This window comes from Euphorbia lathyris, chromosome 9 (genome assembly GCF_963576675.1).
Source record: "Euphorbia lathyris chromosome 9, ddEupLath1.1, whole genome shotgun sequence".
Classification (NCBI taxonomy): domain Eukaryota; kingdom Viridiplantae; phylum Streptophyta; class Magnoliopsida; order Malpighiales; family Euphorbiaceae; genus Euphorbia; species Euphorbia lathyris.
The window spans coordinates 67,230,667-67,254,963 of NC_088918.1; the positions used below are offsets into that span (position 1 = coordinate 67,230,667).

The 24,297-nt window shown below is 34.4% G+C and overlaps 2 non-coding genes across 2 annotated transcripts; both read right to left on the reverse strand.

Annotated features, from left to right (window-relative positions):
* Window positions 1-3,552: 3,552 nt before the first annotated feature.
* LOC136207639 (small nucleolar RNA R71) lies at window positions 3,553-3,659 on the reverse strand. Its single transcript, XR_010676770.1, has one exon. It is a non-coding gene; the product is annotated as a small nucleolar RNA R71 (small nucleolar RNA).
* A 15,618-nt stretch (window positions 3,660-19,277) lies between these two features.
* TRNAT-AGU (transfer RNA threonine (anticodon AGU)) lies at window positions 19,278-19,351 on the reverse strand. The gene has a single exon. It is a non-coding gene; the product is annotated as a tRNA-Thr (tRNA).
* Window positions 19,352-24,297: the final 4,946 nt, after the last annotated feature.

Here is a 24,297-nt window from a genome sequence, read left to right on the forward strand (position 1 = left end):
CTTTCAAGGCCCAAATATTTTTCCACAACTCAGGGTGAGGAGTCTCCAACACTTGATTAAAGGCCTCAAAAGCTGATTTACAAGAATAAGCCCCATTGTTTGTCAAAGACCAACAGTGACTATCACTGTCTTCCTCCTTGCCACTAACTTTAACTCCTCTAATTTTGAGGAGCATTTCCAGATTGAGGAAAGAGTCAAACCTCGACCAAATCCAATTCCCCTCAAAATCCACCACATCAGCAATCCTCCAATTCCGGATATCTAAAGGTGGCATGGAATCATAAACCTCTAATAAAAGCTTATTACCAATCCAGATATCATTCCAAAAGCTAATAGATTTACCATTACCCACATCCCAACCAATCCCAGAGCAAAACTCTGAAAACACAACACTAAGGCCTTTCCAAAGAAAGGAACAATTAATAACCCTCTCTTTAGGACCCCCAAAGATCCTATCCTTTCTATATTTCCCACACAATAACTGAACCCAAAGAGAAGATGGAAGTTGCCACATCCTCCACAGAAGTTTCATTAATAACACTTTATTGTTATCTCTGGGTTTTCTAATCCCCAGTCCTCCCATATTTTTAGGTTGACAGACCTCATTCTAAGGAACAAGGTGAATTTTTTTCCCCTCCACAGAGTCCCCCCATAGGAACCGACGATTGATTTTATCAAGATCATTAAGAACAAGCTCAGGCAAATGATAAGCTTGCATAATATGATTAGGAACCGCACAATTGACTGACTGAATCAGAGTAAGGCGACCCGCAAGAGAAAGAGTTTTAGCTTTCCAATTGGCACATTTACTATTAGTTTTATCAAGCGTCTCCTTAAAGGAAACTTTAGAAACTCTATCACTATGGAGGGGAATCCCCAGATACTTACCCAAAGAATTAGTCAAAGGTATACCAAATATTTCACTCAACCTTTTGCAGACTCTTTGACTCATATTTTTAGAACACAACATCTGGGATTTTTGGATATTAAGCTTTTGGCCAGAAGCAGAGCAGAAACAGTTAAGGATATCCATAATCACACCAATTTGCTCCTCATTGCCTTCCACAAAGATCATAACATCATCTGCAAAGAACAAATGAGTAACCTGGGGACATAATTTATTGATGGACACTGGATGGAAATTCCCATTATCAACAGCTTCTTAGATAAGGTGAGTCAACCTCTCCATTGCAATAACAAATAAGAAAGGACTCATAGGGTCCCCTTGACGGATGCCCCGGGAAGCGGTAAACTCCTCAGACATATCCCCATTAATCAAAACTTGAAACACGGGCGAAGAAATGCAGATGTTAAGCCCAAAATATACCTAAAATATCATTAATAATTACATCAATATTGCTACGAATTTGTGCTATTTATACCTATTTAGAATACTTTTACTCTCGAATATGTTTCTTTCATGCAAGGTACATAAATATTTGGTAAAATCCAAATAGGAGTAAAAAGAGCTCAAAAACATAATAAAAACCCTACAAAAGGAGTTAAAAACGACGAAGATCAAATTACACCAAAACAAGGACAAAGACGAAGTCAGAAACAGAAGAAATGAAGAATTCTCGGTTGAGGAAACAGAATTCTCGGTAGAGAATTTTGTGAAAGCCGAGACCGAGAATCTCAAATTCTCGGTCGCGACACGCGCGTTCCAGCCTCTCCTTCCCTTCGTTCGAAGACCAAATTGATGCTCCCCCATTCTCGATAGAGAATTTAATATTCTCGGTACGAGCGGGAATCTTTATAAGCCTAGTTACACACTTTCGTTTTCGACGAAACGCGTTCGTTCGGGTGGATAAAGACATCCTTTCGCAACGGATACGATCCTTCACAACGGACACGACACTTCAATCAAGACTCTTCAACATCTATAAATAAAGTATTGATTTGGGAGTTGAAAAGAGAGTGATATGTGTAGAAGAAAGAGATTAGTATAGAATTTATGCAGAAATTCCGAGTCAAGTGATTCAGAAGTTAGATTTCGATTCTGTAAAAAGCAATATGATGTACACACATTGTTTACTAGATAATAACAAATTCAGTAGCGTTTAGACATTGTTCAAATTTAGTTTACATTTTGGTAGTAGACCGGCCTAGTCTCTATTACGAAGATTCAACGAGAAGATTGAGTAGAGGATCCTCCCCTGAGCCTGACAAACTCTAACGAAACCCAAGGAAAGGATTGACAACCCGTTCACTTACACGCTGTCGAATGTTTCCATGCTCCATGTTCTCTATAAACTTGTATCAATTTATATTTCATCTAATAAAATCTGTTCTATTCGATGGATTTTTATGCAGCACTTATGGTAACCAATCCACTAAAGTGACTGCTGGTGTTTTCATTAAAACGTAGTTTAATTCAAAATCTTTACAAGGAAACTTTGTTGAACACTTAGGCAAATTATTATCTCAAAAGAGTTTTAATTTGATTGAGGGCAACTATCCCGAAAGGGTTTTGTCGCGTTCAAAGCCAATTAATTAGAGGTTCCGTCATTTATTTCATCTTTATAATTCGTACAAAGTTTAAAGTTGTTTTCTTTGCTTAATGCAAACGAATATACTTGTTTACTTTTCTAAAAGTACTAAAACGTTCCTGTTTTGCAAATTCATTCTTAAATCAGATATTTTCTAACATCTTCATACTCCAATCTAATTCTTATTCTAGAAATTTCAAAACCAAAACCGATTAAACGATTTTCCATATTATAAACCTTAAAAGTAAATTTAACCGATTCAGAATAAGTTTTTGTTAAAACGAGTTCCATGTGGGATCGATATCTTTTGTTACTCCAAGCATATACCGTGCACTTGCGGAAATCGCTCAACAAGTTTTTGGCGCTGTTGCCGGGGAACGCCAAAATTTTTGATAAAAATTTAGACTTTTCGTATTTTATTTCGAATCTAGGTTTATTTATACTCATTCAAACTTTTATATTTTAATTATATCAGGTTACTAATATATTTATTCTTCAAATTCTGTTTTATAGGTAGTTTCGGTTCGTGCAAGATTTCAAGTTCATGCGCAATTCTCGAAGTTCAGGCATACCACCAAAACCACTAGATCCAGAAATTGATAGAACCATTAAAAAGAACAAGAAAGACAAGAAAAATAAAAACAAAAACAAAACCCCAGTAAAGATAAATACCGAGTCTGGTAAGATGGCAAATCCACCAACACTTATGGATTACGCTAGGCTAGGTGTAGCCGTTGTAACAAACAGTATAGTTAGACCCCAAATTAATGCAAATCAATTTGAGATTAAGCATGCGTTGCTTAATATGTTACAAAATAACGTAACATTTTATGGGTTACCTAACGAAAATCCTAACAATCACTTAACAAATTTCTTAAAAATTTGCGATACTTTTAAAATACCAAATGTGACTGCGGAAGCGATCAGTCTTCGCCTTTTTCCTTTTACTTTGAAGGATCGAGCCAAAGAGTGGTTGACTTCTATGCCAGCCGCATCATTTGAGACTTGGGAGCAATTAGCCCAAGCATTTTTATCAAAAAAATTTCCTTTAGCAAAAACCGCAAGAGTCATTAAAGAGTTAACGTCTTTTTCTTAAAATGATAGTGAAACTCTTTATGAAGCTTGGGAACGTTTTAAAGAACTTCAACGTTTATGCCCACACCACCAATTGCCCGCTGAACTTTTAATGCAAACATTTTAGGGTAAATTTCATCAATGGTGTACAACGTTTGCCTCATTTCACACTTTGGTGTACAACCTTCATTTTGTCATATTAATATGTACGACTTTATAGGTGACCTCCCACTTTGGTATACAGCAGGTAAAAATGACCTGTCAACGTTTGGTCAACGTGCCACCTCATCATTTTTCAACTTCTAGAAGATTAATTGTCTCTTTTACCCTCCTTCTTCCTTCCCCATTTCTCAACTTCTCTCTATAACTTCTCTCTTTATGATTATTCTGTAATCTTTTATTTTTGAAACTTACCCAACTAAATAAATATAAACAGATCTGACCCGTGAAACCACATAGAAAATCTCTTAAATACATATCGATCTAACAACAATGGAGTCATACTTAAATTATTTTGAAATACCCAAACATCACTTCAAAAATCAAAGAACACGAACATGCTTCTTGCAGATATCTATGGTAATATCCCTTCATCTTCAGGTAAAACACCTTCGAATCTTCGCTTCGGGCAGCCAAAACAAGCTTTTCATCCAAAAGCTTTAAGATCCCACAGCAGATATCGGAAAACTCATTCTCAATCTTAGACATGTATTCATTGATGCATCGATCGGTGTTACCTCGTCTCTCCTCCTTCTGCTCGATGGAGGAAATGATCCTCCAGGAAGCACGGCGGGCATCGATCACGGTCTTATAGGCAACAGAGAGAAAGGTTGCGCTTCTTGACGGGAATTTCTTCAGATTTGGGAGTGGAAAAGACTACCTTTTCCATGAATTGGACCATTTCCTTAGCCCTCGGCCAGTTTGGCCATGGAAATTTTCTTCACGCGAAGATCCGGTGCCGGCTGCCATTTCAGAAATTGTGATTGGTTTTTACCTGTTGAGAATTCTCTGGAAATAAACTATAATTTATAATTTATATTTTATTGATAATTAATAACCATGGATTTTTTATGGATTTTTCTTACAATAATTAAAATTTGTATTCCATTGATAATAACAACAAATTACTGTGTATAATGAGTTTCAAAACTAAAAGACTACGGAATAATAAAGAAAAAGAAGATAGAGAGAGAAATTAAGAAATGGGTAAGGAAGAAGAAAAGGGGTAAAAGAGAGAATTAATTTTCTAGGAGTTGAAAAATGATGAGGTGGCGCGTTGACCAAGCGTTGACCGGTCATTTTTACCTATTGTACACTAAAGTGGGAAGTCACCTAGAAGGTCGTACATATTAACGAGACAAAATGAAGGTTGTACACCAAAGTGTGAAATGTGGTAAAGGTTGTACACCATTGATGAAATTTACCCAAACATTTTATAATGGACTAAATCCTACAACTAGAAGTTCATTGGACGCTATGTCTAGAGGGTTATTTATGAAGAAAACATTTGCCCAAGCAAAAGAACTTTTAGAGGAAATGGCAATCAACAGTTGTATGTGGCCCGCGGAACGTGGACACGTACCAATAGTGAAACCATCATCCTCAGCAATGTCATCAGTTAAAGGTATAGTGAATCTTAATCCAGTAGCGATGTTGCAAGCCCAATTTTCTGCCTTGTCGCACAAAATTGATAGGTTTATGGCACCGTGTGATCCTAATGGTAAGCCAATCCAAACAGATGTGGATTACGAAGGTATGAGTGAAATTGAACAGGTAAATTTTGTCCAAGGGCAAAACCAAAATAATAACCCTTATTCCAATACATATAATCCTGGATGGAGAAATCATCCTAACTTTAACTGGAGGGGTAATAATAATAACGCTAACGCTAATCAAAATCGTACTACTAATTATCAAAATCAATCAAGAGATACGATTAGCACTTTATCTTCTAAAACCGACAAATTTATTGATGCTATGAGCGGAAAAATAAGTAATCACGACAATGGTTTTAAACGGGTCGAGAATAAATTCGATCAGCTTATTAAAAACCAATCATCTAGCATCCATACTTTGGAGATTCAAATTGGACAACTCGCTAAATCAATTTCATCCCGCAAAGAGGGAAGTCTTCCAAGCCATACGGAAGAAAATCCGAAAGAGCATGTTAAGGCTATCACTCTTCGTTCAGGGAAAAATTACTTAGGCCCGGAAATGCCCGGAAATTCGACTTTACCTGGAACTAATTTACCGAAGCCCAAAGAAGATTCATTAAAACAAAAAGATGCAACAATTAACTCTAGTACAAAAACTTTTGTACCCAAACCACCTTTTCCACACAAAGTCCGCAATAAGGACTATGATAAACAACTTTTAACATTTTTAGATAAACTTAAAAATTTGCATATTAATTTGACGTTTATGGATGCGATTATGCAAATTCCCAACTATGGTAAATTCCTCAAAGATTTAATATCAAAGAAAATCAGTTGGGAAGGAATTTCATCCATTTCACTAACTGAAGATTGCAGTTCGATTGTGTCAAGCAATTTGCCCACTAAACTCAAAGATCCCGGATGCTTTACCATTCTGTGTAAATTGGGAGATATTGAATTTCCCAGTTGTCTCTGTGATTTAGGAGCAAGCATTAACTTGATGCCATTATCCATTTTTAATAAGTTAGGCTTAGAAGAAGACATCAAACGTATCAATATGGTTTTGCAATTAGCGGATCAAACCACTAAAAGACCATACGGTATAATTGAGGATGTTTTAGTTAAAGTTGACAAATTTATTTTTTCTACCGATTTCGTTATTTTAGATTTTGCTTATGATGTTAATTGTCCGCTAATTTTTGGTAGACCGTTTATGAACACAGGACGTGCTCTAGTTGATGTGTCGGAAGGGAAAGTAGTTTTACAAATAGGAGATGATAAGATTGAGTTTGATATGAATCAAGCGATGAAATATCCTATGGAGGATTTCGCTTGTATGAAACTTGATTTAATTGAAGAATGTGTAAATGACATTGTTCAAAAAGAAGAAATAATAGAACCTATAATGAGTGATGAACTAGAAGTTAAGTACCCATAACCTTTGATTCGAGAAGATGGACCAGTTCCGCCTTCGATTATAGTTCCACCTAAATTAGAACTTAAAGAATTACCAAGTCATTTGAGGTACGCTTTCTTAGGCGAAGGCGATTCTCTACCTATAATTATCTCTAACAAATTAACACAAGTTCAAGAAGAGAAATTGAAAGAAGTTGTTAGAAATAGGATAGGAAGTATGAGTTGGCAAATTTCAGACTTAAAAGATTACTAAACTTCTAGATAATGGAATCATTTATCCTATTTCGGATAGTGAATGGGTTAGTCCAATCCATTGTGTACCTAAAAAGGGAGGCATAACAGTTGTAAGGAATGAAGAAGGTGAATTAATTCCTACACGAACCACCACTGGTTGGAGAGTTTGTATAGATTATAGAAATCTAAATAAAGCAACTAGGAAAGATCATTTTCCTCTTCCTTTCATTGATCAAATGATCGAAAGGATAGCTGGTCATGTTTTCTATTGTTTTCTAGATGGTTACTCCGGATTCTTTCAAATATACATTTACCCGGATGACCAAGATAAAACAACCTTCACATGTCCTTACAGAACATTTGCATATGGAAGGATGCCCTTTGGTCTATGTAATGCACCTGCAACATTTCAACGTTGTATGACTGCGATTTTTAATGATTTCATTGAAGATATCATGGAAGTTTTTATGGACGATTTTTCAGTTTATAGAGATTCTTTTGATTCGTGCCTAGAAAACTTGGATAAAGTTTTGTCTAGGTGTGAAGAAACAAATTTGGTATTAAACTGGGAAAAATTTCATTTCATGGTTGACGAAGGAATTGTTTTAGGTCACAAAATATCTGAAAAAGGATTAGAAGTAGATAGAGCAAAAACTTCAGTAATAGAAAAATTACCCCCTCCAACTACTGTTAAGGGAGTAAGATCATTCTTAGGACATGCTGGTTTTTATAGAAGATTTATTAAGAATTTTTCTATAATTTCCAAACCACTTACTAATTTACTTATGAAAGATTCAACCTTTGATTTTAATGAAGAATGCGTTAAAGATTTCGAAACATTGAAATTGCTCTAGTCAGTGCACCTATCATTGCTAAACCAGATTGGGATTTACCCTTTGAAATTATGTGTGATGCAAGTGATTTAGCTGTCGGATATGTTTTAGGTCAAAGGAAAGATAAGAAACTTCATGTTATTTATTATGCAAGTCACACACTGTCTGGTGCACAATTAAACTACACCACAACTGAGAACGAAATGTTAGCTATAGTTTTTGCATGTGATAAGTTTAGGCCATACTTGTTAGGTTCGAAAGTTATTATTTATACTGATCATGCAGCATTAAGATATTTATTTGCTAAAAAGGATGCAAAACCACGTCTAATTAGATGGGTTTTATTATTAGAAGAATTTGATATAGAAATAAAAGACAAAAAGGGAGTTGAAAACCTTGTCGCCGATCATCTATCGAGACTTGAAGATGAGAACGGTCCTATAGGTGAAACTAACGGTATACGAGATGATTTCCCTGATGAACATCTCTATTAAATGAAAAGCGTCATGTCACCATGGTATGCGGATATTGCTAATTATCTTGCAGCCAATATTGTTCCGGAATGATTAGATTTCCAACAAAAGAAGAAATTTTTCTTCGATATTAAACAGTATTTTTGGGAAGATCCTTTTTTGTTCAAGACTTGTGGTGACGGGATAATTAAGAGATGCGTTGGTGAAAATGAATATGAATCCATAATGTCGGAATGCCATTCTAGCTCTTATGGAGGACATAATGGAGTTAACAAGACAGCAGCTAGAATATTTGAAAGTGGTTTCTTTTGGCCTACGATGTTTAAGGACGTCCGTTCATTTATTACTCGTTGTGATAAGTGCCAAAGAACAGGAAATCTATGAAGGAAAGATGAGATGCCCCTCACAACCATATTAGAAGTTGAAGTCTTCGATATGTGGGGAATAGATTTCATGGGACCTTTCCCCCTTCTAATGGTAAAACTTACATATTAGTTGTCGTTGATTAAGTTTCAAAGTGGGTTGAAGCTATTGCAACCCCGACGAATGATTCTAAAGTTGTCGTTAATTTTCTTGACGATATATTTTGTAGATTTGGTTGTCCAAGAGTAATCGTTAGTGATGGCGGTACTCATTTTATAAACCGAAGTTTTGAAACGCTTATGAAAAAATATGGAGTATGCCATCGCGTATCAACGCCATACCATCCTCAGTCAAATGGTCAGGCGGAGATATCAAATAGAGAACTCAAATGGATTCTCGAGAAAACAGTTTCATCTTCTAGAAAAGATTGGTCTTCTAAACTCAATAATGCGTTATGGGCATACCGTACTGCATTTAAAACCCCAATAGGAATGACTCCATACCGTTTAGTGTATGGTAAGGCATGTCATTTGCCAGTCGAATTAGAACATAAAGCCTATTGGGCTATTAGGGAACTTAACTTTGATTTACGATAAGCAGGTAAGAAACGTTTGCTTAATTTGAATGAGTTAGATGAGTTACGTCATCTATCTTACGAAAATGCAAAGATTTATAACGAAAAAGTGAAAAAATGGCATGATGCCAAAATTAAAGTCAAACACTTTAATGTTGGGGATAAAGTGCTGTTATTTAATTCACGACTTCGTTTATTTCCAGGAAAACTTAAGTCCAGATGGATATGACCATATTTAGTCGTCAAAACATTCGATTATGGTTCTTTAGAACTGGAAGGTCCTAACGGAGTTCGATTCAAAGTTAATGGTAATCGATGTAAAATCTATTACGAAAATATTTCACAAATAGAAATTCCGTTCGTAACAAGATTATCTGACCAATAAATTACTCAGTTTATCTTACACAGTTTCTTTTGTTTTATTGTTTTTATATTTTTGTTCATTTATTTTATTTTTATTTATTTTATTTTATTTTATTTTTCCAAAATACCATTTTTTATGATTAGATGACTTTATGTTATGATTTAAATGCATAAGATATTTTTATTTCATGATTTTAGATTTAATTTTTAGGAAATTAAGATGAATTTGAAGTTTTAGGCAATTCTCTGCCGAGAATTTAGAATTCCCTGCCGAAAATCCTCTTTTTAAGATTAGTCCAAATAGGTTAGGATTTCTCTGTTCATACCGAGAATATTAAATTCTCTACCGTGAATTGGGAAGAGCTATCGATGACTGATTTCTACAAGGAAATCGCGTGCCGCGACCGCGGCTTAGCCATTCTCGCTCGCGACATGCGTAATTCATACGCTATCAGGTCTGAAACATCCTAACCCTTTCAACGAACCTTTTGACAAATGAAACCTTAAGTTTCTTCATTCCCGAAAGGTGTAATTTTATACCTTTTCATGATTAAAACAACACCTCTTTTCATCTAAAACTCTTATAAATTAATCCAAGAGGATTCAAGTTCTGTTACAATTCTTTTCATCTTTGTCAGACCTCTGATTTTCTTCGCAAACACAATTCTTTGCTAAAGTAACAGAAACTTTGCACCATGCCTACCAAATACAACGCTTCAAGGCACACTGGTGCCTCAAGCACCAAACGCCCAGACTTATCCAAGCGATATGGGGCGCCTTTTCCTATCTTCAATCATGATAAAGGTAGGCGTTATTGGAATCTCCGTTACAAATTCTTCACCGGAATGTTGTATATGGATGATGCCTTAACAACCAACTTGGAATTAGTGATGACATGAGCCGCTATATGGAACGCTTAGGGTGGACAAAATTCGCCAAAATGCGATTTCCAATAATAGGCGACTGGATACTCGAATTCTTCTGTACCGTTTGTTTCACTAACAAACGACGGGTACGTCTCAGTTTTCGTCGAGATGGCGAAATCTTCACTTTTGGCTATCCCGAGTTGAATGCTTGGTTTGGTTTTCCCCCGAGGGATACAATCAAACGTCATCCTGGAAGAGCCATGACATCCACTGATATTTGGAGAATGCTCACTGGATTCTGGCGATTCAATTCAAAACTCGCCTACAATAAGTCTTTTCACTCCAGTTCCATGTTGTATTTGCACAAATTTCTGTGTCACAGTTTATTCGGGTGCACATTCAGTAGTGTAGTCCGTGACACTGATTTTTATGTCCTTGGAGATGTTTTCCAAGGGAATACAGTAGATTCTTCCAAAATTTTGATGGAAGGTCTTGTTGCTGCGTCTCGATCCAAGGATAAAAAGATTGGATTCGGGAATATAATCTGTGGGATAATTCTCGGTACCAAGGGTACAATTGATGTTCCTTGGAGTGATGATGAATTCTTCCCGACAATTGACTATGAGTTTCTCGAGTACGAAGGACTTGTGAAACGTGCATTTCGTGCAGGCCCGCATTTTCTTTCTGCACCGGAACGTCAAGCTTTCGTGCAATTAGAAATTGAGCGTATTAAGGCCAGAGGAATCCCATTTAATAGGGATGACTATGAATAGTTTAGGTTTTTTTGTACATATTTTGTTTTGTATTAATTATTGTTTTGTTTTCATTATTTGTACATATGTTGATATAATAAAAATTCTATTTAGTTCAATTCTTAATTTTATTAGAATTATCTATTCGATCCATTATCTATACTTAGCACATTTAGTATGGCCCTATTCAAATTATTCTTACTCAAATTAAGATAAACATGATTCACATGACCTAATATGGTTTTCTATTCTTCCACACATATATTCACATTTAATTCTATTTGTAACTCAATTTATTATTTTCAATGAATTAAGTTTTCATTTAATCATTTCAATTCATGCATTTAAATATGTATTAACATGCACTTATTATGCATTTAATATGATTCTCTTAACTTATATGCATAAATGAACATTTAAGTTTCATTAATTCTTCATAACCAATTTATTACACTTTAGTTCAATTTATTAAGGTTAAACCTTTGGTTTTCCTTGCAATTAATGCCATTTATTTTAGTTTTTAAGTGCAGGAACACTTAATATTAAGTTCAGGAACCATTCCATCAACAAAATTGCACAAACCAAGTCAATAGACACCCAAATAGGCCATTTTTACCAATTCTCTACCGAGAATTCATAATTCTCGGTATGAGCAGCGAAACTGGACCGATTTCAGGGCGAAAATTCCCTGAAAATTGCGTGCCGCGGCTTTGCTATTCGCGGTCGCGACACGCGTAATATATGCCCTTTTTATTCCGATTTTGACACAAATTTTTGCCTATTCCTATTCCTATTCTACCTATACACCTACCTATACAACCCTATATAAACCTACCTCTTACACAAACCTCCCATCACCTCTATTTTTACCCAATCCCTTACTCCAAACTCTTCCCCATAAACCAACTTTTACTCTTCCCAATTTATTCATTCCCATTCCTATACTCTTTTTCCATTCAATCACTTCCATTTACAACTCCCAACTCATCTTCAAGCTTTGTTCTTTTTCTCTCCATTTTTCTTTTCTTCATCTTCTTCTCAAACCCTAACCACCATCACCATGGTAAGAACTAAGCGTGTTGGTAACAAGTCCACTGTTTCGAAAGCTAATCGCCTTCGGGTTCAGTGCAGAGCTTATTTCGATATCACTTCGGAGGAGGAAGCCGCTCGTTTCAAACATTTTTCACAAGCCGATCGTCAATTTGTGGAGATGCTCTTCCTAGACTTCCATTCGGTAAGAGCATTAAATTTCTCTACTAGAATTGATGCCTTTATTGAAGCTTTGGGTTGGCAAGAATTCGTTAATATGGGTTGGCTAGAATTGATGCCTTTATTGAAGCTTTGGGTTGCCCAAGCATAGGTTGTTTTCTTTAAATTTATTTTTATCTTGTTTTAATTTGGTACAATTTTCATTTTAATGTGTTTGGTACAATTTTCCCTTTTTAATTTTATGTTGAATGTTTCGTTTGCTACAATTTATATCTTTATTATCGTATGCCTTATTTCGTATTTCATTTTTATGTTTTCTCCATTATTGCACCAATGAGGACAAGGTCCAATTTAAGTGTGGGAGGAGATATATATATATATATATATCATTTACACATATACGAAAACGAAACAAATGCAACGAATAATCTTTTATTCAAATACAACACTAATATATTGCAACACATTTTTAATATGTTCAAATTAACTATAAGTTAATATGATTATTTGTTTAGGTTATCATTATCGTTAGAAAAATAGTTCTATACGTATACGGGTAATATATCTTATATTTTTCAAATAAATCTCCGATACGATTTTAAGTAAAATTGTCTCGAGTGAATGTATTTAATTAAATAAATTCTTTATTTTCAATCTCTATTTTATATCATGCAATTCATGATACAATAAATCTTATTTTAAATTTTCAATTAGGTTTATAGGCATTAAATTGAACTAACAATTTTAGCTCGGTTTGATTTCGTCTTACATTAACACCAATTGAAGTTTATAAGGAAACTTTAGTCATAATACATGTTGAATTTTAAGTCAATATAGGATGAATGTGCTTTCTTTCTTTTTCTCAAATTTTTTCATATTAATTAATCAATTAGTCGAATTCTTAACTTTTGGCCACGATTGAGACCAACTTTATCACAATCGAGGTATGAAAGGGAAGAAATTTAAGTACCGTTTACTTTTGGCCACGGTTGCGACCACCCTTATCACAATCGAGGTATGAAAGGAATGTTTAAAAAATAATAAATGTGTTTAAGTTTAAAGTAACGATTGCGTCCACCCATGGCATGATCGGTACCTCTTAAGTAAACACAAAGTAAAAATACGTATAAGGTTACGGTTGAAACCACCCTTATTTCGGGCGTAACCAAGCAAATAAATTACAATCAAGTACTTATTCATTTTAATATATCTCATATATTAGTTTAGGTTTGGGAAAGGAAATTTGTGCTTTGAAATGCCTTGAGATGAAAGACTCAATAACATGCGTGCTTATTTCGTCCCGAATGCTTCAATACAAAAATTGGAAATACAAGACGAATGATATATCGTATTTATACTAAGTTAGTTTGATATTTTGCGTATAAATTTGTCATGCGAAGTTATTCTTTTCGGCTTAACTAATTTAAAAGGTAATACCAAGATATATGTTTTATTTTCATAAAGAGATTAATAAAAGAATAAATTCAGTGAAATTTTGCTCGGGACTAGCAAAAGATAAAGTGTGGAGATTTGTTAAGCCCAAAATATACCTAAAATATCATTAATAATTACATCAATATTGCTATGAATTTGTGCTATTTATACCTATTTAGAATACTTTTACTCTCGAATATGTTTCTTTCATGCAAGGTACATAAATATTTGGTAAAATCCAAATAGGAGTAAAAAGAGCTCAAAAACAGAATATAAACCCTACAAAAGGAATTAAAAACGATGAAGATCAAATTACACCAAAACAAGGACAAAGACGAAGTCAGAAACAGAAGAAATGCAGAATTCTCGGTAGAGAATTTTGTGAAAGCCGCGATCGAGAATCTCAAATTCTCGGTCGCGACACGCGCGTTCCAGCCTCTCCTTCCCTTCGTTCGAAGACCAAATTGATACTCCCCCATTCTCGACAGAGAATTTAATATTCTCGGTACGAGCAGGAATCTGTATAAGCCTAGTTACACACTTTCGTTTTCGACGAAACACATTCGTTCGGGTGGATAAAGATGTCCTTTCGCAATGGATACGATCCTTCACAACAAACACGATACTTCAATCAAGACTCTTCAACATTTATAAATAAAGTATTGATTTGAGAGTTGAAAAGAGAGTGATATGTGTAGAAGAAAGAGATTAGTATAGAATTTATGCAGAAATTCTGAGTCAAGTGATTCAGAAGTTAGATTTCGATTCTGTAAAAAGAAATATGATGTACACACATGGTTTACTAGATAATAACAAATTCAATAGCGTTTAGACATTGTTCAAATTTAGCTTACATTTTGGTAGTAGACCGACCTAGTCTCTATTACGAAGATTCAACGAGAAGATTGAGTAGAGGATCCGCCCCTGAGCCTGACAAACTCTAACGAAACCCAAGGAAAGGATTGACAACTCGTTCACTTGCACGCCGTCGAATGTTTCCATGCTCCATGTTCTCTGTAAACTTGTATCAATTTATATTTCATCTAATAAAGTCCGTTCTATTCGATAGATTTTTATGCAGCACTTATGGTAACCAATCCACTAAAGTGACTGCTGGTGTTTTCATTAAAACGTAGTTTAATTCAAAATCTTTACAAGGAAACTTTATTGAACACTTAGGCAAATTATTATCTCGAAAGAGTTTTAATTTGATTAAGGGCAACTATCCGGAAAGGGTTTTGTCGCGTTCAAAGCTAATTAATTAGAGGTTCCGTCATTTATTTCATCTTTATAATTCGTACAAAGTTTAAAGTTGTTTTCTTTGCTTAATGCAAACGAATATACTTGTTTACTTTTCTAAAAGTACTAAAACGTTCTTGTTTTGCAAATTCATTCTTAAATCAGATATTTTCTAACATCTTCATACTCTAATCTAATTCTTATTCTAGACATTTCAAAACCAAAACCGATTAAACGATTTTCCATATTATAAACCTTAAAAGTAAATTTAACCGATTCAGAATAAGTTTTTGTTAAAAAGTGTTTCCTATGGGATCGATATCTTTTATTACTACAAGCGTATACCGTGCACTTGCGGAAATCGCTCAACAACAGACCTCAATTAAACTCCTCCAGTTATCCAGAATCCCTGCTCTCTTCAGACTATCAAGAAGAAAACTCCAGTTTAGGCGATCATAAGCTTTTTCTAGATCCAACTTTAGAGCCACAATACCCCTTTTTCCCTTCTTGATTTTCATAGAATGGACCATCTCTTGGGCTATAACCACATTATCCATCATCTGTCTTCTAGGAACAAAACTGCCTTGATTCTGGCTAATAATTTCAGGAAGAATACATCAGAGTCTGTTGGCCACAATTTTAGTAATAGCATTATAAAGCACATTACAAAGGCTAATAGGCCTCATTTGAAAGAACGAAGACGACTTCTCAACTTTAGAAATAAGAACTGGAAGGGTTTTGTTCACAAGCCTAATATCCTCTGACCCATTAAACACACCTTTAATAAAACTATAAATACCATCTTTAACTGTCTCCCAGTGTTTATGATAAAAACCAACAGGCAGACCATCAACTCCAGGAGCTTTAGTAGCCCCAATACTAAAGATAGCCTGATCAATCTCTTTCTGGGCAATAGGATGGAAAACTTCCAGAACTTTATCATCTCCCAAGATGGGAAACGTAGTCCTAGACAGCGCTTTATCCAGATCCATCGGGTCCTCTTTGAATAACTCTTTATAGAAATTAAGGGCCAAGTGACGAATATCCTCATCCTCATAAACCCAATCTCCATTCGTATCTTTGATAGCATCAATTCGATTATTATATCTTCTAATAATAGTAGAAAGATGAAAATACCTGGTATTGCGATCTCCGTCTTTAATCCAAGTTTTCCTAGATTTTTGAAACCAAAGTAACTCTTCCTGCCTTAGCACAACTTCTAATTCCTTCTGGAGAGTTCTAAGAAGACCATCCAAACTATGATCAAACCTAACCTCCAAAAGACGGTGGATGCTCTCAATCATGCTCAAGATTTTATTCTTCCTTCTCATAATGTGGCCAAAAATGTTCTTATTCCATCCCACCATATTCCTTCTAAAGCCTTCAGTTGCTTATAGGACTTTAGAATGAGGCTTCCAATTATCACGAACAACGCTTTTAAACTCAGGATGAGATTTCCAAGCCACCTGATACCTAAACGGTCTATCCCCTTTAGGCCGATGGCCTCTCACCAGCTTGACTAAGACAGGACAGTGATCAGAGTGGCGAAAAGGGAGATTTAACACAGACACTTCAGGAAAACTACTCTGCGCCGAAATGTTAGCATAAACTTTGTCTAAACGAACAAAATTACTATTTCGTTTCCAAGTATACTTATGACCCGCGGCACCCAGATCCGAAAGCGCACACCAATCCATACTTTATTTATGATTGAGACATGGATTAACATAGTGATTACCACCCCCTCTTTGATAACTCGTAAGGGATATATCATTAAAGTCACCAACCACAAACCAAGAATCTACCATACTCACACTCACAGTATAAAGAACCCCCCACAGACGTTTACGATTGGCCAGGATAGGATTAGCATAAACAAAAGTGATAAAGATATGTTTGTTACCAGGATAGATAACTTTACTGTGAATAAACTGTTTATCCATACTAATGATATCAAAATGAACCCGATCTGGCTTCCAAAAAAGCCAAATCCCACCAGCCCGGCCAGTAGCCTCCGATTTGACACAATTCCAGTTTTTAAACTTTTTAACCACCTCATCATCTTTAGCTCCACTGATCTTTGTTTCCATTAAAGCAAAACAAGAAGGGTTAAACTGTTTAATTAATTCTTTAACATGGATACGGGTAGCCTTGCTCGCCGCTCCTCTAACATTCCATACAAACAAATCCATCAATAGGAAGACTACTGACCGTAGGCCCAACACCCTAAACCAGGTATTTATTAGGGGCTCCTAAGAGCCCCGAAGAGGTACCAGCAGGCCCCCTCTTCTCCAACAAATCCATAGAATTATGGATATTTTTCTGATTACTCTTAGGTTTTTTCATACTCATTTTATTGACACCCATAGAATTTCCCTATTAACTTTATATGTTATCTTTTTATTTAGTTTTATATATTCTTATTTATTATAACACAATTAATTAGTATTCTTGCACATTAAAATCTTATATTCGTTTTTCATAAATGATTCTATGACTACTAAATTTCATTGCTTATGTATCAATATTATTTTAACTAGTGTTCAAAATATTGTGGATATTCAATTACTTTTACTTTGCATATATTACATGAGCCATGAAATTTAGGAGTCATGGAATGGTTGATGAAAAACAAATATAAGGTTTCAATGGGCAAGAAAACTAGTTAATTATATTATAATAAATAAAAAACGTTAAGCTTATATTGGTGCTATTTTGTACGTGAGGCCTAAATTGATGCTATATTATAAACGTTAAGTCTAAATTGATATTATGTTGTAAACGTTAAGCCTATATTGGTGCTATTTTGAATGTTGAGCCTAAATTGATACTTCCCCAAAAACCTTAAGCCTATTTTGGTACCTTATCCCATTTTTTTTTATTGTTATTAATACATCATCCTACTATTCTTTATAATTATAAATTTAAAACCTATTGAACTTTATTTAGGTCAGTTCAGTTTATTCGACAAATTTATATAAAAAACCAAACCGACTGAAATTACCGAAATATTATAAAAACTAGAGCCGAAACCGAACCTAATAAAACGAAAAACTGAATCGAAAAATCGAAACTCATCAGTTCGATTGGTTATTTCAGTTCGATTTGATTTTTGAACACCCCTAGATTCATACCTCATTTAGTCTTAGAAGTCAGCGACAAGACGATATTTGACGGAGGAGAAAATGAAGACGATTTTGCGCCAAAAATTAGATGAGTTGAGGAGGGTGGTCGATCCGTCGTCAAGATGAAAGAAATAGTAGAGAGAAATACATTAATTTAGGGTTGGAAATGGGAAATTACAATCTAAATCTGGAATTCCATTATCATTATGGATGAGGGGTAAATTACACCCATGGCCACTGAACTTTACCAATTTTTACATTATGGTCACTGAACTTCATTTCTTCCCGGTATGGCCACTAAACTTTACACTTTTTAACACCGGTGGCCACTTAACGTCTCAAAACGACCGTTGACGACTAAAAATAAAAAATTCAAAGAGTTAATAATATTTTAAGGAACTTTAATTCTTGAAAATTTTCGTTTTGGGTGTTGTTTGGTTAGGAAAGAGAAAGTGAATTTTTAGAGAGAGAAAGCTCAAAAAAAATGTGATTTTCGAAAATAAAAAATGTGGTTTCATGGTAAATGTCGTTCTGAACAACTTTAATTCTTGAATTTTTTCATTTTGAGGTCGTTAACGATCGTTAACGGTCATTTTAAGAAGTTGGTTAAAATTGAGTGGCAACCGGTGTTAAAAAGTGTAAAGTTTAGTGGCCATACCGGGAAGAAATGAAGTTCAGTGACCATAATGTGAAAATGGATAAAGTTCAGTGGTCATGAGTGTAATTTACTCTATGGGTGAGCAAAACGCTTGTTAAAGCTGCCTTGAAAATGAAGAAGTGGTAAGTGCAACAGCTAATAAAACTTCAATCATCAAAATTTAAATTCTCATAAACCCTAAAAATTAAGAGCAACAACTAGGGTACTAATTTCAACCCAGTTAGTCAGTAAAAACCCCCAATTTAAACGAAAAGCAAGTAAATATAGATTCACACCTCAATTGGTCTCAATAGTCAATGACAAGACAGTTTTTGACGGAGGAGAAAAGGAAGACGAATTTGCATAAAAAATTAGATGAGTTGAGGAGGGTCGATCGGTCGTCGAGAGGAAAGAAAGAGGATAAAGATATATGAATTTAGGGTTGAGAATGAGAAATTATAATGGAAATCTGAAATTCCATTATCACATATAAATGCACGAAACGACAATCAGACCAAAATGAAAAAAAGAAAAACAATATTGCTCTTATTGAAAGTTGAACTCAAGACCTCCCGCTTACTAAACGGGTGCTCTAACCAACTGAGCTACAAGAGCTTATTGATTTGGATATTGATCTTTTGTTTATTAATAAGCATAAATAAAGTCATAACAAAATAAAAACTAACCTAGCTTCTTAACGGTAATAATGGTGGAAAATAAAATCTCCTCTTGGAACATGCTTCATCTTGTTTACATCGGCCATCCAATTTTAGGCCATCCCTAGTAATGGATAGGAAAGGTAATTTTAGGTCATCCCTAGTAATGGATAGGAAAGGTGTCTACTCAGAACCCAAGAAATGGATGGGCCCAAAAGTAACATTTAATAAAAAAAATTAAAGTAATTAATTCTCAAATGATGCAATAGTTACGAAAATAATCATAGAATTAAACAAATCACAATAAACATTTACGGAACAAGAGAAGGAGATACCCAAAGATAACATTTTTATGATAAAAAGTTATAGAGATTAAAATTATAAAGGATGCAAAAATAATAACTATAATTCATAGACTTAAACAATCACAACACACAATTTTATGATACATTTTCTTATAATAATTTTTCACATGTTGATGCAGATGATGTTTTTTTTTTTCAGAAATGAAAGTGTGGCAATTGACTATGCTAAATATGTTGATGTTAGCATTTGAATTTCTTGGGTTTCTCAAAGCAGCAGATTATTATCCAAATGTTTAAATTGCTTTTTGAATCCTTCTAATTATGCTACTGACTGTTGTATCTACTGAAATATTTTTTTTTTCAAATTTAAAGTTATTGAAACACTATCTGAAATCATCAACATCACAAGAAAGATTGAATGATTTAATATGGTTTTATTTATCGAGAGAAATAGCTTAGTGATTAGTTAATACAATTGAGATAAATCATCAACATCACAAGAAAGATTGATTTAGACACTGTTATTAGTGATTCTACATCTAGAAATACTAGTAGATAATGTTTTATGTGAGCAACTGAATACTTAAAACAAAAAAAAATGGTTTTTTTTATATGAAATTGGATATTTTTATTAGATCATTTGTTTTTAATAAGTATCTTGTTAAGTGTAATAAAAAAGATGTCATTTTTAAATAATTTTTACATAATTGATTTTTCTATTTTATTTTGTATTCGTAATTATTTATTAGATCTCTCTTTTATTACTTCAACTCAAAACCTCTAAAATATCAGGGTCGACTCAATTCGAAACTAAAATTAACATAGCAAGAGTTAATCAATCTTCTAATCCCTCATGTATGCATTTCTCTTCGTTTAACCATAACTTCCCTCCTCACTAACTCCAAACTCAATCTATTTCTCCACTCTCATTCACTCTCTCACTTCCCCGCGTGACATGACCAAATCCAAAAGGCCCATTTTCTTATTCTTCACCCTTTTGTTAAATGAGACTTAGAACCCATGATGGAAACTGATGTTTTTCCAAAAAACATGGATTCTCTGCTTTTGTCAAAAGTTATTTTTCAATTGTTAAAACAAGATGTGTTTAATAAATACCTAAAACTCTCACTTTTAAATTGAAAAGCCAAACAAAAGGACAAAAGTAGGTAATTAAACACCACATTAGCCCTTAATTTGACTTTTAATTTCATATTAGGACTAATTGATTTTTTTGATGAATTTTAATTTCATTCAAAAATCCCAAACACATTTTTTATTTGCATATTGTTCCCTTTTAAATCTCATATCTGTTAAAATTATTTTAAAAAGAATTTCCTTATTTTTACATGCTTAACTCAATTACTTTAGTTTTTATACACATAAATTAATTAACTCAAATAATGAATATCAAAATTATTAAAAAAATATAATGGCTTACACTTCATTTCAAAAGCAATAATAAATAATAAAAACATGCAATGTCATTAATAGTATCGATTTATCAGGTGGGGTAGAGTGAGATTACATCTCTTCCTTACATGTAACAAGAAAAAACCTATAAATCTATTTGCAGGCTATCCTTATAATTTTTTTTTATTCATATAGAGTCCATTCAAGTGAATAAGGCATCAATCATGACCACACGTGACTCTGACTGGTGGCGACTCTAACAAAACAGAAAAATAAACGGCAAAGGATGCCTCGCACCTTGTGGGAATGGGTGCGACACTTTGAACTATTGTTTAGAGCTCTATCCTTCAGCAATGCATTAAGCTTATGTCCATCCCATCTCATAAAATATATCGCCATCGTATGAGGTCCATGAAAGACTAGGGCCATTGGACATTAAGTTGTTTGAACAAATTTTTGCTTCAACAATTTATGGCCATGATATGAACCTATGTATCTATTTTAAGATACCAAACATGTATAGTTCTTCTCAAATCTCTCCACTCACTATTGGATTTCTGTTTCATTCTAAAACTAGGTAGTTAAGATCCCACATGGTCTTATGCTCCATTATAGAGGTAATGAGATGTTGGGAAACCTTTGTTGCCGTATGATTAAAGATCCGGATGGACCCTATATGGATATGCTCGTACTAATATATCGCTGCCTCTTTAAGAATGACGGAAAAAATCAACACATGACAACGTTTGTGGATATCGTTTTTTAGCAAATTTTTTTAAGTTCTTGATATACATAGTGGGATCTCCTAGCCCATTGTATTTCTTGAGCGATGGGTATTTGAAACTACGAGGCATTGGCTCCTTTAGGATTCGTGCACAAAGAGAGGAGTCAGTGTTTGTGACATCCGACATTCGAACATGAATTCCAACATCCACCATACCCTTTCTAGCTTTCGATTCACATTCTCGCTGATGAGGTTGTACATATCTTACTTCTACATTGATACTTAGAAGTTTGTACGTTTTTTAGAGGGTCTCTTTGAGGTGATCGTCGACCTTAATAAGATTTGGGTTCAAAAGAGTTTTTCTAGTATGAACGTCGACCACATGGAGACCTTAGTTCAATGAAGTTTCTTCAAGGTGTACGTTTCCCATAGGTGAAGCGCACTTCCTCAAATTATTCCTTATAGTTGCTTTCACTTGAGAGTAATGAAAGTGGGTTGGGGAGATGGCATCTTGTTTGTGCGGACCTTGCTCTCATTCCCATGATCTTTTTTTGACTCTACATGTTTGGATATATGCAAGACCTCCTTTTTTCTCGGGTAGTTTCAGGCGATGTGATGTCCGGTAGAGTAGGCTACAAAGTCTTTTTTTTTTAACAGTTGCTTTAGCCGCTCGAAGTTAGGTTTTAAGGCGATCCATCTCGGTAATATGGTATTGCCTCATCTTGTGCATGCTTTCTCGGACCATATCTATGCTATAGACAAGCTGCTTATTGAGACCATCGATGACTTCCTCCTTTTCGGATCCAGGGAGCCTAAACATTCATTTAAGTGTTGGTTTAACTCGGGGGTTATGGTTTGGAAGGCAATAGGATTTCCATTAGCTTCTAGTGGCGTTTTGGACTCTATAAGGGATTTTAGATGTAGGGAAGTGTTTTTTCAAAGGGCTTGAGCTATCAGTTTTTTGACGTGAGCCATGTATGTGAGATTCAGTTCACGCTCACAACACTAACCCAATTAGATTGACATCAGAAGACACAAATTTTTTGGGGATTGGATTAGGATTGACTCATTTGACACTAACAAGATAATTGACGTGACATGAAACTCATAATTGGATATCCCTAAACGCATATGGGATGACTAGAGGTAATTAGTACACGTGGTCACAAACGTTTGAATAATATCCCAAAAGGCCACAAAAGTTTAATTTGACTTAATAAAATCACTTAAGTTTGTTTTTGTCTTAATAAAGTCATCTAATCACATGTTTGACATAATAAAAAAATGGGTAAATTCCAAAAAAAAAACTCTTGTGGTTTGATGTTGTTCCAAAAAAACCCTTGTGGTTTGTTATTACAAAAAAAGGACTGTGATTTGCGCCGTTAACCAAAAAACGGAAAATGGCTTAACGGTGTTAAAATGCTGACGTGGCACAGGGGTAAGGCTGGAAATTCGATTTTTTTTTATTTTTTATTTATTTTTTATTTTTCCTTTTTCTTTTTCTTTCCCTTCTCTCTTCTTCTTCCTTCTCTCCTCCTCCTCCTTCTTCTTCTTCTTCTTCTTCTTCTTCTTCTTCTTCTTCTTCTTTTTTTTAAATTTCTGAAATTTAATTTTTTTTAATTTTTCTTTTCCTTTTCCTTCTCCTTCTTCTTCTCCTCCTCCTCCTCCTCCTCCTCCTTCTTCTTATTCTCCTCCTCTTTCTTCCCTTCTTCTTCTTATTCTTCTTCTTCTTCTTCTTCTTCCCTTTTCTCCCCTCCTCCATTCTTCTTCTTCTTCATCCCTCTTCTTCTTCATCCCTCTTCTTCTTCCTTTATTTTTTCCTTTTTTTTAAGTTTCAGAAATTTCCAGATTTCCGTATGAAATCTGGAAAATTCCAGATTTCTGACGGAAATCTGGAATTTTCCCGAAATCTGGAAATTCCAGATTTCGGGAAAATTCCAAATTTTTTCGAGTAAGGGAATTTAAAAAAAAAGAATAGAAAAAAAGAAGAAGAAAAAGGAAGAAGAAGGAAGAAGGAGGAGGAGAGAAGGAAGAAGAAGGGAAAGAAAAAGAAAAAGAAAAAGAGAAATTAAAAAAAAAAATTTAAGAAATTTAAAAAAAAGAAGAAGAAGAATAGAAGAAGAGGAAGAAGAAGAAGAAGAAGAAAAGGAAGGAGGAGGAGGAGAGAAGGAAGAAGAAGGTGGAAGGGAAAGGAAAAGAAGAAAAAGAAAAAGAAAAAGAAAATAAAAAAAATCGAATTTCTAACCTTACCCCTGTGCCACGTCAGTATTTCAACACTGTTAAGCCATTTTCCGTTTTTTGGTTAACGGCGCAAACCACAGTCTTTTTTTTTGTAATAACAAACCACAAGGATTTTTTTGGAACAACATCAAACCACATGAGTTTTTTTTGGAATTTACCCTAAAAAAATTAACCACAAATTAATTCAAATAAATAAGGGTTTTTAATTAAAATTTTTAACTACAA